Genomic DNA, 16,173 nt, shown 5'->3' with positions numbered 1-16,173 from the left:
GTTTTATGCACATGTGTCTAAATGGTTAACAGGACAGAGACACAGGACAAACTGAGACTAAGTGAAATAACGATCCCTTTGATCTTGGACTAATTCTTAGTTGGAAAAAAACCCCCTCACAGTCTTAGAGTCTAGCTCCCCTCTGCTCAAACGATGCTTAAGTGTCCTTCAACCATCCCTGCTGGCACAGCTAACATCCCTGCCCCTGTCTTGCATTCCAACATGGCAATCTTCAGGAGGAGTGACTTTGCATTCCTCTTCACTCTCAGACCAATATCACTCCAACAGCGTGTCACCAAACATTGAAAGTCCATCTTTCCCAAGTAACTTCTTATGAAACAAGGGAATTGCAGTTGTGTGTCCAGTTGAGCTGCATTCACTTAACTTTCTCCTCCTTCCTTCTTTGCTTGACATAAGTGGTTTCAATAATATTTCAGCTAATAACACTCCTTATGGTTTATTGGGTGTGAGTAGTGACTATAGGAACATTTGATGAACGCTCTGGTTTGCAAAAACAGGGCAATGTGAACCCTTTCTTTGGCTTGCAGGACATTTACTACCAGGAACACTGCCATGCTTTTAATACCACATACCATTTCCCAACTCTAAATAAATACATGTTAAATGCAAGTGAAAAGTTGTTTTGCTGCAGTTTCATAAATGCCTTTAAAAATTTAACAATTGTTTGGGGTTTTTTTGGGTGTGCTTTTTTTTATTCCTTTTGCCAAGAGTGTGTATTAGAGTAATAGTATAATTTCCGTCTATTCTAGAATATTATAACAATTGAGACTGTCAGCATTTCCCAGTTTATATTCATATTGCTCTTATGATTTCATTATCATAGGCTTTTCATTAGCTTTTCTCATCAAAAGAACTTGTGTGTTCAGTAAAGGAAAAGGCTAGAAAAATACTTCTAGAGTATTACCTGTCTCTTGGTAAATAAAATGCAGCCATCAGTAACACTTAGTAGGCTCTTCTCTTTCCTCTGTGACTTTGTTCCTTTCCCATGACCGTGGGAAAGCAAGTAATTCATTCCTAGGTGAAATAGCATGTGGCATAGTAAAATGTGTAAAATATTTATATATGATTGCACTAATTCTCACAATGACCATTGTGAGCTATCACAACTTTTCTCTTGGAGCTGGAGATACAGAAGCTGTGGGCTTAATTAGCTCAAATCATGGCCAGAACTTTTTGTCATTCAGGCATGGGCTTCAGTCATGCAATTTGTTTAACTTCTTCTAGGGAGCAAGATTCATTGTCATGATTATTTCCTACTCTATGGGTATCTCTGTGCTTAGGATGTGATTGTCTTAACAAAAGAAAAAGGTCTTTAAGTGAGCAAAACCAGCATCCTGAAACTGAAGAAACTAACTTAGAAGGAAGATATTGCTCTCAATGATGATTTGTGACTTCCCAGAAAGCCAGAAGAGGTGGGAAAGGCAGGAGAATTTTGCTTGTACAAAAGCCAGAGCACACTATCAAATAGAGATAATATTCCCAAATTCAGGGATAAGAGAGCTGAAGATTGAGCTCCATCTTCTTTTTCCATAATAGAATTTTCTCACCAGTTAAACAGCCCTTGCCTCTGTACACACACATTATCTCTAACATCTAGAGGAAATGCTGTGCCTGTCTTAAAAGTACAGACAATGGTGTTCTGGAGGAGATAGGTCCAATGCAACAGTACTCAGTGTTTTACTTTGTTAGTTAAACTTTTATAGTAGAAAAAAGATATATTAAACACTTTCTTCTAAATTAATCTTTCATATTTCAAAGTGAAACAGAAAATTATCACCTCTGGAAAGGTACATTTGAGCCAAAATAACAAATGGGCTAAGAGCTCTGGAATAGCCCTTGTAGCTCAGCATAAGTAAAATATGTAATTCTCCAAGTGTATCAGTACCAGAGTTCACATAAATACCACCAGTTTTTGGTTAGTTTGAGGGTTTGGTTTTTTTTTTTAATTGTTTTACTTTGCTAGTTAAACTTTTGTAGTAGAAAAAAGATATATTAAACACTTTCTTCTAAATTAATCTTTCATATTTCAAAGTGAAACAGAAAATTATCACCTCTGGAAAGGTACATTTGAGCCAAAATAACAAATGGGCTAAGAGCTCTGGAATAACCCTTGTAGTTCAGCGTAAGTAAAATATGTAATTCTCCAAGTGTATCAGTACCAGAGTTCACATAAACACCATCAGTTTTTGGTTAGTTTGAGGGTTTGGGGTTTTTTTAAGCTTGCAGCAATAGAGAAATAGGAAGTAGTTAACAACACTAAGAATAAACCCAGGCATTTTGAATGGCACACTATAGTTTATTTTAGAGGCATCTTTACAATTTTGGTAGAGCTTACAGTCTCTTTGCAGCCCCAATTCCCTTAATTTAAATAAGTACTAATTACCTTCCACATGAGAGAAAGGCTGCACCACTGGCGAATCATAGCATGGCTTGGGGTGGAAGGGACCTTGAAGATCTCCTATTCCCACCCCTCAGTCACGGGAGGGACACTCCCTCTAGACCAGGCTGCTCAAGTCCCCATCCTGACCTTGAACGAACACTGCCATGCTCTTTTACTGGAAACACTTATTCTTTGCAGGCCTCTCCCAGAGACACCAAGCACTAAAACTTTTTTTGCTTCCTATTGCCCTCCATCCCAGCCCAAATAAGCGAGCAGTAAAGAGAAGTTGCTCACCTGTTCTTGAAATTCTTGCAGAGAAGAGCCATGTGAGAAGGATACACAGGCAGCAGTGGAGGAGAATTTCCTCTCCCAGGACAGGGAGCACAGCAACACCCCTTCCAACATCATTTTCCTTGGAAGGAGAATAGGAGCCTGTTTGTCTTCGCTGTCCTTACACCTAAACCCTGGGGTCCAAGTGTGTTTCTGTAAGTCCAGGCTAGAGGTGGCAAAGTCCTTTCACTCTAACTAAAGGCAGCTATTTCTTCCACCAATGACATCTGCATATTCCCAATCAGGGAACGCTTTAATAAGCTGCTGCATCTGAGAAAGGTGGGCTGCAGGGTCCTAATTAAATAGCGACTGACATATCACTTTTCAAACTAAATATCCAGCTGGGATGCTCAGTGTGGCACACTTGGTTTGTAAACAGCAGCACAGAGCACTCCACAGAGCAGCCCTGTGCACTTTCTGCCATGAAACACTGCAGAGGCTCCCTACGCCCTTGTAAGAAATGATCTAATGATTCTCAGGAGGAGGAAACAAGGCTGATTTGTAGCTCTCTTCAAGAGGCTGAGCCAGTTAAGCAAGACTTCTTAATTGCCTGCCCTTTATTATTTAATGCATAAGTTAAAAAAAAATCCTTAGGGCCAGATCCCAAACAGGTATTGAGGTATCCAAAGTAGGCAGAAGTCAGCTGCAATTACAAACAGTGATACTAAAAACTTCTCAGCTGCTGCCCAGCTCAGAAGGCTCTTAAACTTAAGTAGGTACCTATTTCAATTTTAAAGTTCTCCAGGTGCCCAGCATTCAGCTCCTGCACATGCCAAGAAACATTTCATTCCTGACAGTGCTCAGGAAGCTCATGCTGGGCCAGTGCTGAACCTCTTAGGAGCCAGGAGAAGCTCAGGAGGTTTCAGTCCCAATGAATGTTCACTTGGTGAACAGAAGAACCTGAAAACCTACCTGTATGTCTTGAATGGGCTATAAATAAAGTCAGCCTAACTATAAGTTAAAATTTGGCCAGCAGACAGGCCTGCTCAAAGACAAGTCACAGATCCAGCAGGTACACAAAGCAGCAGAGGCAATCTCAATGTTGTCAGAAATATTCAGAGCTGCAACTTATTAAGAACAAACAAGCCAGGTACCTCACCCACAGCAAGGCAAGAAACATGCTTTTAAAAGACTGCAGCTTCTCTCTTCAGACTGCACTGTGGGAACATTGATCCTTTAAATGAGTTGCACTGAAGTCAGACTAACATTTGAAGTTCATAAGCTGTGGGGTCTGAAAACAGTGGTGCAGCTCCTGCAGCCTTGGCTCACTCAGGCTCCTGCCAGGAAGGTGGGGACAGAGATAGGAATGAGAGCAGGAACACTTTGTCCCCTCTTCTCACATATCCTATCAGTGGTTCTATACACAGATCATTTGAAAAATCTCGCTTTCCCAAAGAATGGCATTCGTACTGTGCAGTTTAGATATCACCATTTTGAAAAAAAAGTTTGTTGTTCTCTTTTGTTGCACATAAACTTATTCTCTTTGATATCTGCTTGAGAGGGATGCAGCTCACTCAGGAGAGCCATTGGGACTGTGTTCCATGTACAAGAACAGCTAATAAGATTTATTGCCATATTTCCTTGTTTTGTTGTAAATTCAGGTACTGCGCTAATGGAACAATGAGAGAGACCCTTGACTTGGTAAATACAGAGTCAGAAGGAAAAAAGGCTTATGTAAGAGCCTATAAAAACAAGATGGTTCAGAACTCAAGCAGCTGCTCTATTCTTGATTCCTTTCATTGTGCCTCAGGATGGACAGACGTCAGCCAGCCTGATCTCTTCCATGCATTATTGTGTGCTGTGAAGTTTGGGCATAACAGAAACAATGGCAGAGATGAAATGGCAATGTTAACTTTTCTGTTCATCTTCTGACACACTTTAAGTCACTTCACGTGGCATTGCACTCCTAGGAGATTTGATTACTTTTAAAATTAATGTTGTGTAAGGAAAAAAAAAAGTCCCTTAGGCCTGTTGCAGTATTTATAAAAGTAATTTCTCTGTTCTCAGAATATTTAACCTTGGCAAAGATATTCCGTCTTGTTGTGAATAGCATCTATAGAGCTAAATAATACAAAAATCATTCTTAGGGTCCAGGAGTAGCTTTTTTTCTGTTCCACCTGTTGTCATGGCCAGTGCCTGGAGATGACTCCAAGATAATGGAAATTCTAATGCTCTATACTGAAAACTGTTTGGAAGCAAAGCCTGGCTTTCATGAGGTTTTTGCCTCCTCAGAGTGAAGGGAGAGCTCCCATAGTTCCAGAATGAAGGGGACATAAATGTCTACAGAAGACAGAACTTTCTTTCAGATAAAAAGGTGAAAGGCTGCACCAGAGTCCTTGCAAATGTCAATAATGATTCCATCAGCTATGACAAATTGTTCTCTCAAAAACATTCACAGAGACAAGTATAGCTATACTAATAATTCTACCAACTCTTTCCCTCCACATCTTTACCTTTTCAAAGGGAATAAAAATATCACCATGCACAGCGGAAAGTCACTCAGACATTACTGTAATTTTTATATTTCTGTATACAAGGAATAGAAATGGTGTTCTATGAATAGTACTAACTTCAGTAATTTATATTTTTAATGTGGTAAAGTGAATTAATTTTTTGCATTCATTCATGGCTTCCTCTCAAAAAAATAAGAAAGCTGAGTGCACATAATGAATTTTAAATTAGTCAAATTAAGGAATTAATCCATTGCATACAGCTAAGCACTGACACACACCAACACATCACTACCAATCGTCTCACTATTTATTTGGCTTTTGAAATGTCCAAATGACACCTTGACTAGGGTTTTACTGACTTTCTCTGTTTAAAAAACTCTTTATACATTGTTAGAACTAAAATTTGTTGAGAGCAGTGAGCATTTTTCATAGGGAATTGCCAAGTTGGAAACCATGAAGCTTCTGGGTAGAGGTTCCCATTTCAGAGGAAGTTCCTTGCTCTAGCAAGAGTACAAAACATCACAAGAGGAAAATGTCTTGTCCATCAATTTTTAAGAGAAGTGAATGGTTGGGGATGCTGCTCTACTCATTCTGCAGAGCATTAGGGACAGCACAGCTCACTGGGTAAGTAATTAGCCTGATGTGGGTTCTTGAAGGAGAAAACACACACAGCAGGACACCCAGTGCTCAGAGGCCATCAAAGCAGGACTTACACTGTGGTTACTGCCCCTGTGTTAAACAGCTGAAGAGAGTGATCACTGTGCTGGCTGGGATTTAGAAACACAGATCAGTTCAGGCAGACAGCACCAGTGAAGAGAGGCTCCAGGGAGAAGAGAGGACTGCAGGATATAGGCATCAGCGACCTTTCCATGCTGACATGAGGGGAGAATGTGAAATGCAGAAGGATTCCCATTTCTGGCAGGGCAACACTTTGGTTTGGTACTACACTACATTTTTGGATGATTTTTGATTAGATGGTCTCAAAACAATGCGACATTTTCAAGAAGGTATTGTAACTTTTTGCTTGTTCTCTGACCCATGTTTAATCTCATGGATTATGGTAGGCAACCTGATGAGGGACTTGGCATACTCTGAATTATTCACCATAAATAAAATTGATATAGAGTTAATCATGCTAATTCAAGCTTTTACCTCTCTGTTTCATAGGGTTTCTATTTTTAAATACAGCTCAGGTACACTGTGCTATTTCATATGCCAGTTGTGCATCTCCTAGGCAGCAAGATCTAGTTGAGTAAAAAGTAAAAAGATTAATTTCAGTCTCTCAGGAATCTTTTCTGGTGTGATGTCTTCTAAAACAAATGGAGAACTTGAAACAATTACTTTTAAGATTGATCCTATCTGATTTTTTTTGTTAGTATTATGAGGGCTTCTGAACCTTTGGGTTCATTCTGGTTTGAGCTTTATTTATTTGGGTTGCATCATTTGGAAAATACTGCTCTGATGTTTCCTCAGTAACAGTGAGAACAAAATTTCATTTGCATTTTAAATGAAAAGTAAGGAATGTAAAAAAAAAAAAAATTTAAAAAAAAATCACCTGACTCAAAGAATAGATGTGCAAACCCAGCAAATATTGTTTGATTTGAAACGAAAATAAAATTTTTTGGTAAAACTGTTAGAAGTAAATTTTATTTTCTTAATCTTTGAGGTTCATATTTGGCATTAGACACTCAAGCTGTTTGGTAAATATATGGGAATGCATAGCCCTCCTTGAATTATTTCTAAATAAATATATTTCTAAACCAAAGGTTGAGCTATAGAAGTCCCTTTTGCATAATATGCTCAGATAAGCTTAGCATTGTCTGAATCTCAGTGCCTTCTGATTTCAAAAACAGAACTGAACTCACCAGTGGATTTCTCCAAGAAATCCTGGAATACACTGAACCTCAGAAAGTGGCATATTGCAACAGCAGCATGGAAATGCAGGTAAGACTCAAGGTAAGAATGAATTAATACAGTAGCACATGGAAAAGTGCAGGATCAGAGAGGAGATAAATTCACTTTATGAGATCAGCCAGCAGTTTCTTACATGACTAGTGCTTCCACCTTCAGGATCAGGTTCTGGTTTGAACGCCCTGTTAGTGGACACCACACAGCATCACTGACTGGAGAAGTCTTTTTTTTCTAGCAAGGTGCTAAGCAGCAGCTCAGCTGAGCTCTGGCTCTGCCAGCAGGCTGGAAAAAGAACATAATGCCTGTGGGGACACTTGGTGGTTTTTGTGGGACAAACTTCATAATCCTGAGGATCATGGGACAATTCATTAGTGAACCAACCTGCATTTAGTTTGGTTTTCAAGAAAAGCAAACATGGAGCTTTAATCAAAGGGCCATTTTTGTTTCTTGAAGAGGAAATATAAATACTGTTCATGCCAATTCCGGTTTCTAGACCACAGTCATGCAACCATCTGCTTACATCAAAAATATTCTGAAAAACAAACACGCATTAAAAAATTAATTAACATCCAGGCTGCAAAATTTTAATAAAATTAGAACTTAAATAGGTAAAGGGCAAGACTTCCAAAACCCGTGAAATTAAATTGCTTTTTTATTTCCTTTTTCATCCTATAGCCTTACCTCAATCTTTTCATTATAATTCCATCGGCAGTTTTCAATTGTTCTTTGATGTAAATCTTTCATAACTCAGGCTAGCCATGAATAATTTTGTTTCTAGAATGAAAAACCAAAACCTGGTCTATTTTAAGTGGGTTATATGACCACTGTTTCTCAAGGAAAATAGAAATGCCTCTCCTCACAATGGCCCAGAGTCATACTGAATATGCCTTTCCATGCTTGGTGAGAGGAAGTTGCTCATCACGGGAGGAGAAATTCAGATGTTGACCTTAAAACCTAGAATTCAGCAGAGCTGTGGCATAATTGGTCCTGACTCCTCAGTCTCCCAAGGCAAAACTGCATTTTTCTGGGAGCACAGAAACTACAAGAAACAGAGAAAGGGGAACTACTAAAGTATTCCTCTCTGAACAACTACAGGAAACACCTGAAAATTGTCTGATTTCAGTCTTGATAAGACAGCCTGAATTGCAGGAGGAGGCAGAATTAAAAATGAGTCTGTGCCTTCTTTGACATAGGTAAATAAAGTCACTTTGGTTGAAATAGATCTGAATTCCTGATGGATCCCATCAAATGTGATCATAAAAAAGTCTCTTAAATATTGAAACTATGAGTAAGTTTTATTGTACATTGCAATATTTTTTTTTTTTTTAAAGAGACACCTCTATAACCACACTGGGCCTTAATCAGTTGTCAGTAACATTCATGCAAGATTAAGAAAGCCTACTGAGGATAAGAGCAGGTGCTGAAGAAAATATCTTATCTGATTAAAAGTGAGTGATAAGGGCATGCCAAATTGCTGGGGAGTAGTTGCCACAGGACAGTCAGTGATATGATATCAATCAGGGGGCAGCAGAGAAATCCACAGTGATGACTTAGTGACGGAAAGCCCAGAGAAAACTCCAAGTCTCTGCTAGGCATCTATAACATGGATTTATAAGTACAAAATGAAATGCAAACTACCCAAGTCGGCTGAATTTGATTCAATCATGCCTTTTGCCTATTTACCTACTTTTCTTTTAAGCATATTCATCTATCATTTTCATATTCATTGTGTAACTGGGAGCAAGGTTTCCTTTGAATGATGATTTCATTAGGAAATATTCTGCCAGATAGTGATGCTTCCAGAGTTATGTACTACATTAATTCTGTCACTTCTTTTGCCTTCTGTTTTTATTTCACACAAATTATGAAAAAAAAAACCAAACCAACCTACATGCTGATAAGGAGAAGATGCTATTTTCATGTATTTGGCATAATTTAGATGAAAGTTGAACCTTCAAGTAATACAGAGTTCACAAAGTAGGACTGCTTGCCACACTAACTGAATGAGGCTGTAGCTTATCAGAAAATTATTACAAAAGACAAGAATTACATTATTTTAAGTCAGAGCCAAGTCAGTCCTCACTACCTTTAGGAGTTCTTGAAAAAATCAACCCTTTCAAAATACCCTTTGGTGCAAGCTCTACGTGCTCCTTACCACGATCCAGTCATTCCTGCAGTTATATTAAACAGCTCTCTCCATACGAGAAAAACTATGAGAGAAAGCTTATGATAAATCATGGAGTCACCAGAAAACTATGTAATGGCAACAAACTCAGTTTATCTGCCCTGGTGTATCTGCCCCTCCCATAAGAAAGGGAATGGAAGAGGACACAGTATAAGGACTGTGCACTCAAAACAAGCTGGAGCATCTATGTTGCCCCAGCATGAAGAGGCATTTGCTGCCCAAAATCAAAAGTGACTTAGAGCCTACTTCTACCTCTATTCCAGCAAAGAAATTCTGCCAGTTCAGTCAGAGCAAGAATATCTGGGTAATTTTCATGTAGGGACCACTTGGATCTTGCTAACAGAGCCTGTGGAATAAAATGTAGTGCACTAACCTATTTCTTCCTGCACTACAGCCTTTTGCCCACCAAGAATCCTGGGGAAAAGGCATAGTACAGAAGGGAACAGAATGGACAATTCATCACATTTCTCAATCCTTTTAGGCTTTCAGCAGCATCATCTGCTGTCACAAGTCTCCTCCAGAGAAGAGGGTTCTGACCACCAGGAAACAGCACCATCCATCAGGATACCACAGTGCTGAGCTAAACCCAGCTGTCCAAAAGAAGCATTTCACATTCCTGCATCAAGGACACTGAAGGCAACTCTATACAGAAAAATGATTGGTCTTATTAGGAAGAAAAATGAGCTTGCTTTTACATGTTATTATCTATGTTATATTAGCTCCAATTTGAAGTAGGAAACAGAGATGATGGAGTAAGTAAAATTTGTTGAAAACAGGTAAAGCATTTGTGGTTTTCCTAGTAGTAGCCAGGATGACTTAGGTACTCCTCACCCAGGCTCACATTTTGGGCTGTGTTAGAGACTGATTAATAGCTTCTCATCTCTGCAAGTACAAAGTGATGATTTTGTTCCAAGCACACAAGGCATTGAGACATTAAACACATGGAACTGCATCACCCCCTCTTCAACCCTGCATCAGCCTCTGCATCATCCCTGGATAACTGACAGACTCAACTCAAATTCGGTCCCCAAAGGAGTGACATTTTCAGTTCAATGGGTAGGATTTTGTTGATGATACAGTACAAGATTTTGACCCTGCAATACATGGAAGCCCTTTCATTATACTAAAATGTGAAGTTTTAATGGGCTACAGAGGCTCTTTCTGACTTTGTGCCGTGACATCTCCAGGGGAGGTTTCACCCTGCTGTGTTGTTTCTGTTGATGTGTGGTCATGGAGTAGGACCCAGTAAGCTGTGGAGAACCACAGTGAATAGCCTCACACCAACACATATCAATAAAGGGTTCAGAAAGCCTCTGCACCTCCTCACCTGCTTAAACACTGCAGGAACAGGCCCCAGCTATTTGCTTTCCTCCTGTGCTGTTACATCAAGGTTTGTTGCTAGCTAGGGACAGCTTTTAGATTCTTCTGCTCTTCCCTCTCTGAATCCAGGCCACTGATCAAACATGGAAGGTGGAAAGTAACCTAAGAAATCATCATTCAATGAACTTGCAGAAACCAAAGTTGTATTTCTTTATATTTCTCTTGTTCTCTGACAAAATAAGGTAAGATTATAAGACTATTGCCATAAATAATCAATGTATAAGAAATAATTATATAATGAGTTCAAATCAGCATCTGACATGTCTTCTCATTTTTTTAGGGCATTACACTGAGTACAATATGAAAAACAAAGTCTATGAAACAGTCAGACAGCTCATTAATAAGAATGTTGAGTCAAGCCTTACTGACCAAGCACTGATAGGGGAAAAAAAAACTATTAAAATCCTCTTACAGCACTCCAGTGGAGAAGAGTCAGCAACCACAGACAGTTCTCATCAGATTTTTGCTGGTGGATATGTTGTTTAGAGGTTGGCACTAGTATTTATTTAGTGAGGTCAGGTAAAGGTAAATACTGAAGTCTGAGAATGAGAGCTGGAACGCCTTGAGTAACTTCCATCTTGTTTACTCTGATTACATGAGAACACTGGGATAAAGTCCTCAGCACAGATGGGAACATATCAGCATGCTGATGGTAAATGACAGAGAGAGTCAAAGACGGGGAAAGAAAAGCCAGTAAGAAATACGAAGCAAGGCAGGTGAGACAGTGCTCAGCTAAGCCCTGACTGTGCCAAACCCTTCCAAGCAGTTTGAAGGGGGTCAGTGTTGGCTCTTTTAAATCATTCCTCAGAATGAAAGCAACCTTCTGCTTAAAAAGACTGAAGGTTTTAAATTCAGTCATTGCAAGACAGCAAATTGAGTAACAGTGCTGTTATACCCCCATAAAATGGTAAAAAAGAATACCCTGCCAAAAACCAGTGCCATGTGGAAGAGTCCTGACCATTAGAAACACTAAATTTGCAGAGATCCATAGGAAAATTTTAGAATGTCAAATGTTTAAAACCAGGACAGCTGATGTGAGGTTCTTTAAAGAGCTTCAATACAAGTGACTGCAGTCTTGACTCCCTTCAGAGAAGGGGAGAAATGGTTGCTTGTAGGATGTAGATACTCACATCCTATGGTAGGTGGCTAAAATAGACTTGATATAATTGAATACTGCTGGGATATGAAGATACAGGTATGAATAGAAAATACCAAACTTCTATAAGTTTCAAAATAAGCCCTCTTTCATTCAAAGTACTCAACCTTAGCACAGGTGTAAAAAAAAAAAGCCTCAAACTTTCATTCAATGCAGCGTTTCTTTAAGAACAAAAAAAGGCACAAAATTGATGCAGGTCTACAGATTGCTGCATTAAGTCTGCTATACACAACCCACGCACAGTAACATAAGGGTAATGTAAAAACATGCATTAGGGATGAAGATCCCTCTCTCCCCCTGTGAAAGGATGAGCTGAGAGTCGATGGTGGGTGTGTACTGCTAGCAAAGCAAACACTTCACTCTCTGTGGGTGAACATTTCATGCATGCTCTTTATTATAAAGCCCACTGAAAACTTGAAGCTGCTTTCCTGAAGGAGCTGTTGTGTAACTCTGACATCTGGGGTTTTCAGTTGCTGCCCTGTTTGAACTGGTTATGGAACACATTAAACTCAGAAGGCCCCACTTCAGCTGTTTACAAACCTTCCCCTCTCCTCCAACAGCCCATCTTTTCCAACAGGCTCCAGCTCAGTGCTGGGACTGGAGGCTCAGGCCTGGCTTTGTTAGATAAGCCACACCATGGACTGCAGCAGGAAGCAGGTCTTGTTTAAAACATCACATTTTCAGGAGCCCAGCAGAACCACGACTGTTTTTCTCAAAAGTTTAATGCACTGCTATAGCTTCAGATCCACCCAAACAAGCTGCTCTGACTACAAAAATGATCTTTAATTCCACATATATGTGTAACTATGTAAGCCCATAACTCATATAACTTGCCTGGTTACATACACCATTCATTCTTTTGTTTGTGTTTCATTATTATAGTCAGAGACCAGGCAGCAGGTCCATGCATATCATGCCAATAGCCCTACTAAAAAATTCAAGGGAATAAATCAAATCAGATCAAGCCCTCTTTTCTGTTCACAGCTCATAAACACACTTTGAATTTGTTACTCAGAATAGCTGTGCATTTATCTGTGCAGCTCTCCACATGCACACAAGGTGCTCACAGCACATATCAGAGCATATCAGAGCTTCAGAATTCCTGTGAAGGGAACAGGCTGTCACAAAGTGTTTTGGAAGCTGAGACTGTAGGGATTCAAAAAGCAGCTAGATAACTTTGCAAAGGAAAATCACCACAAGTTTCTATTAAACCCAAGACTTTGGGATCTTTGAATTCCAAATCACTGAAACCTTTGGAAAAGTACTGGAAAAGTAGTAGCATTATAGGTGTTCCCTCTGTTTATCATCTACCTTAAGCAGCAAGGCGAGCATTGGAAAGAGGTGAGTGGATGAACTGGCCATACCTTTATCTGGCCCACCTCTGCCTTTCTTGTCTTTCAGTGTCTTATGACCCAGAAGTATCACTCTACTTTTCTTATTTTCCCCAGTTTTTGCAGATATCTGCTACACAAAAAGTCAAACTATTGACATATATTTACGGTAGAAATTCTCTTTTATAAAGCATTCAAAAAGCTTGCTTATATCTGTGTAACTATGATGTTTAAGCTGATTTTTTCCATTCCAGCCTCACCATTGGAGTTTGTGATAACAAAGAATATCAATAGGCTCAAAAAGCAGCTGCACATAATCATGGACAACAGGTCCATAAATGGGCAATAAGAGGAACAGGCAGGAATGTTCCCTTGATATCCCTAAACACAAAAGTTTTGACTCAGGGACAGCAGGAAGGGAATGAATCTCAGGATGTGAGCAGACATGTCACTTCATGTTCAAAACCTTCATGGCATTGTTAGTTTTTCCTTCTGATGAGGTCTACAAGACTCCGTGAAGTGTAGAGTGGGAACCCACAGTGGATAATACAATGGATTAGCCAAGAGAAAGGAGGAACAGCACATAAAAACTTACTATATAAAACATCACTATTCTTTACAAAATTAAAAACTATGTTTAAGGAAGCAAGATTTTATATTTCTAAAAAAACGTTAATACCTGTGAACAGCTGCCAATGTATAATCATCTCATTAACCAGGACTTAACACTAGTCATACTACAGACAGGGAATTATGCAAATAATTGCATAGAAATTTATGAGTACATGGATAACATTGTGGTTTTCACAGCAATGATAGGCACTTGGACCTGAGACTTCATCTACCCTAAACAAAAAGGCTTGACTGCGGCTTAAGTAACTCTGCCCAAACTGATCTAAGTAGGTCTGGTGGTAAGAGCTGTGTAGCTACAGTGGCATGGATCTCAGCTGGGGAGGAACCAAACCTCCCTGGCAGCTGCACTAGGTTCTGTGCAGTAGCAGCTATTTTCTTAGAGGGACCCAGCAATTAGTCAAAAGCTAATTTGGGAAAAGCTACGTGAGCAGCAGTAACATCATGAAAGAGCAGAGTGGAGTTTGGTACTGTGCCACTTGTTACTTTCCTGGTACTGGGGAAGAAGACACTTGGAACCAAACAACTCTGCCAGACAAAAAACTTTAGGCCTACAAACACATTTATGGATAAGGAAGATGAATTAAAATTTACCTGCAGATTTAAGAATTGTTATAACTCCCAATGAAATGCAGAATATTTTGAGCCAAAAACCATTAATTGCCCAGTCTCTCACAGTTTCTGCTTTGCCTCTCTGCAACTGTACTGAACCTGACTCTGATTTCACTTCTGTCCCTTTGAAACAACAGAGCTATTCCAGCACAGAGTCAGAGCAAAACAACTGTACTGAACCTGACTCTGATTTCACTTCTGTCCCTTTGAAACAACAGAGCTATTACAGCACAGAGTCAAAGTCACAATCGTGTGCTTCTCACTGCAGTGCCTACATGCTGACAGGATGTTATGAAACCACAGAACCATTCCAAAATGGCACACATCACATTTCTTGGTATATGAAATGTATTCTACAATAAGCTAATTGTTTATAAAAGCCTCTATCATGTTGCTAATTTTATCTGTAGAAAAGCCACTGAGAAGAATGACAATCCTGACAGGTAGATTCTTGAGTGATGTGAAGTACTGAAGTATGTACAGGATGCTATGCTTTTATTACCTAAGCACTAATGGCAATTTCAGAAGAGGAATTCAGGTAAAGTGGCACATAAGAGTAGATCAGTCAGAAGAGTAATAAGTCATAAGTCAGGCTACTGACTAACACTGGGAGGAATATAACCAGTCAGCTGGCTGTGGTTAAAGAAGTTAGGTAGTCTATTTACTGCATAAAACAAAGATATTAAAGGATTTGGTGGAACAAAAAGCACCTACATCCGCAAGATCAAAGTCTATCACATTATTACTCTCTGTTTTGCAGAATCCAGGAGATGTAAGGGGTCTTCTAAAAAGTCAAGCAGAACATCAACAGCAGATTCAAGATTAGTTCAGGAATCTTGCCTCCCTGTGGTGTGTGTGTGCCTTACGTACCTGATGACAGTGACAGGAGCTGTCCTTTGTGGGGAAGAGAGCACAATTTTCTACCTTCCCTGACATCACAGGCTGTGTTTTCATACAGCTGATCATAACCTAGTCAGTAATAACCTAATTATAAAAACCCATTTCTTTAAAGGAATTAAATGTTCCCTTCAACAACATGAGTACATGTTCCCTTCCAACTCTGCTGCTGGTTCCATATAACAGCAAAAAGTACTGCAAAATGCTGGATCCAGTCAGTCTATAAACACACTGTATAAGCACACCACTATTTTTGCCTTTGGGAAACACAATCAAATTTTTCTCATTTATTCATTCTCAGTCATTTCACAGCTGATTTTTCCAATGCATAAGAACTCAGCTGTCTTTTGGGAGTGCAACACAGCTGCCTTTTTATGTGGGGAGGAGTATAAAGTAACCAATACCTCTCACATGCAGCCCTCTGTGGACTGGTTTTTGCAAACACATGGCCACTTAGGGCCCTAAGTGCCTTCTTTCATGAGGTATGTCCATGCCTGCCATGCACACACAGCAAGTCCCGATTTACCATGGACTTTCTCAGTGCATGGAATGATTCCATGAGTCTGCTGGAGCATGCCTGGCTTGTGTGTAAAGCAAAATTTGCTGAACATGCACAGCTCACTTCTCTCTGCCTGTGGGAGCAGCGCCTGAAAAGAAGCTGGCAAGGGGCTACTTTGGCCAAACATTCCTCCAGCCTGAGGCCTCCTAGGGCACAGGAGCTGTAAATACTTGTGTATTTAATGCTCTGCAGAGCTAAGGTGTTTAATGCTGCCCTGCCATGGGCATCTGTTTGGCCATCACACATTTCCAAACAGTTCCTAAATGCAGTTCAGGGCTTGGGGTCATCCTCCCTCTAGGATCCAGGACACAATGACAAAGCATTCACA

Source organism: Passer montanus, unplaced genomic scaffold, assembly GCF_014805655.1.
Source record: "Passer montanus isolate IOZ18808 unplaced genomic scaffold, ASM1480565v1 scaffold28, whole genome shotgun sequence".
NCBI lineage: Eukaryota > Metazoa > Chordata > Aves > Passeriformes > Passeridae > Passer > Passer montanus.
This window is presented reverse-complemented; position numbering follows the sequence as displayed.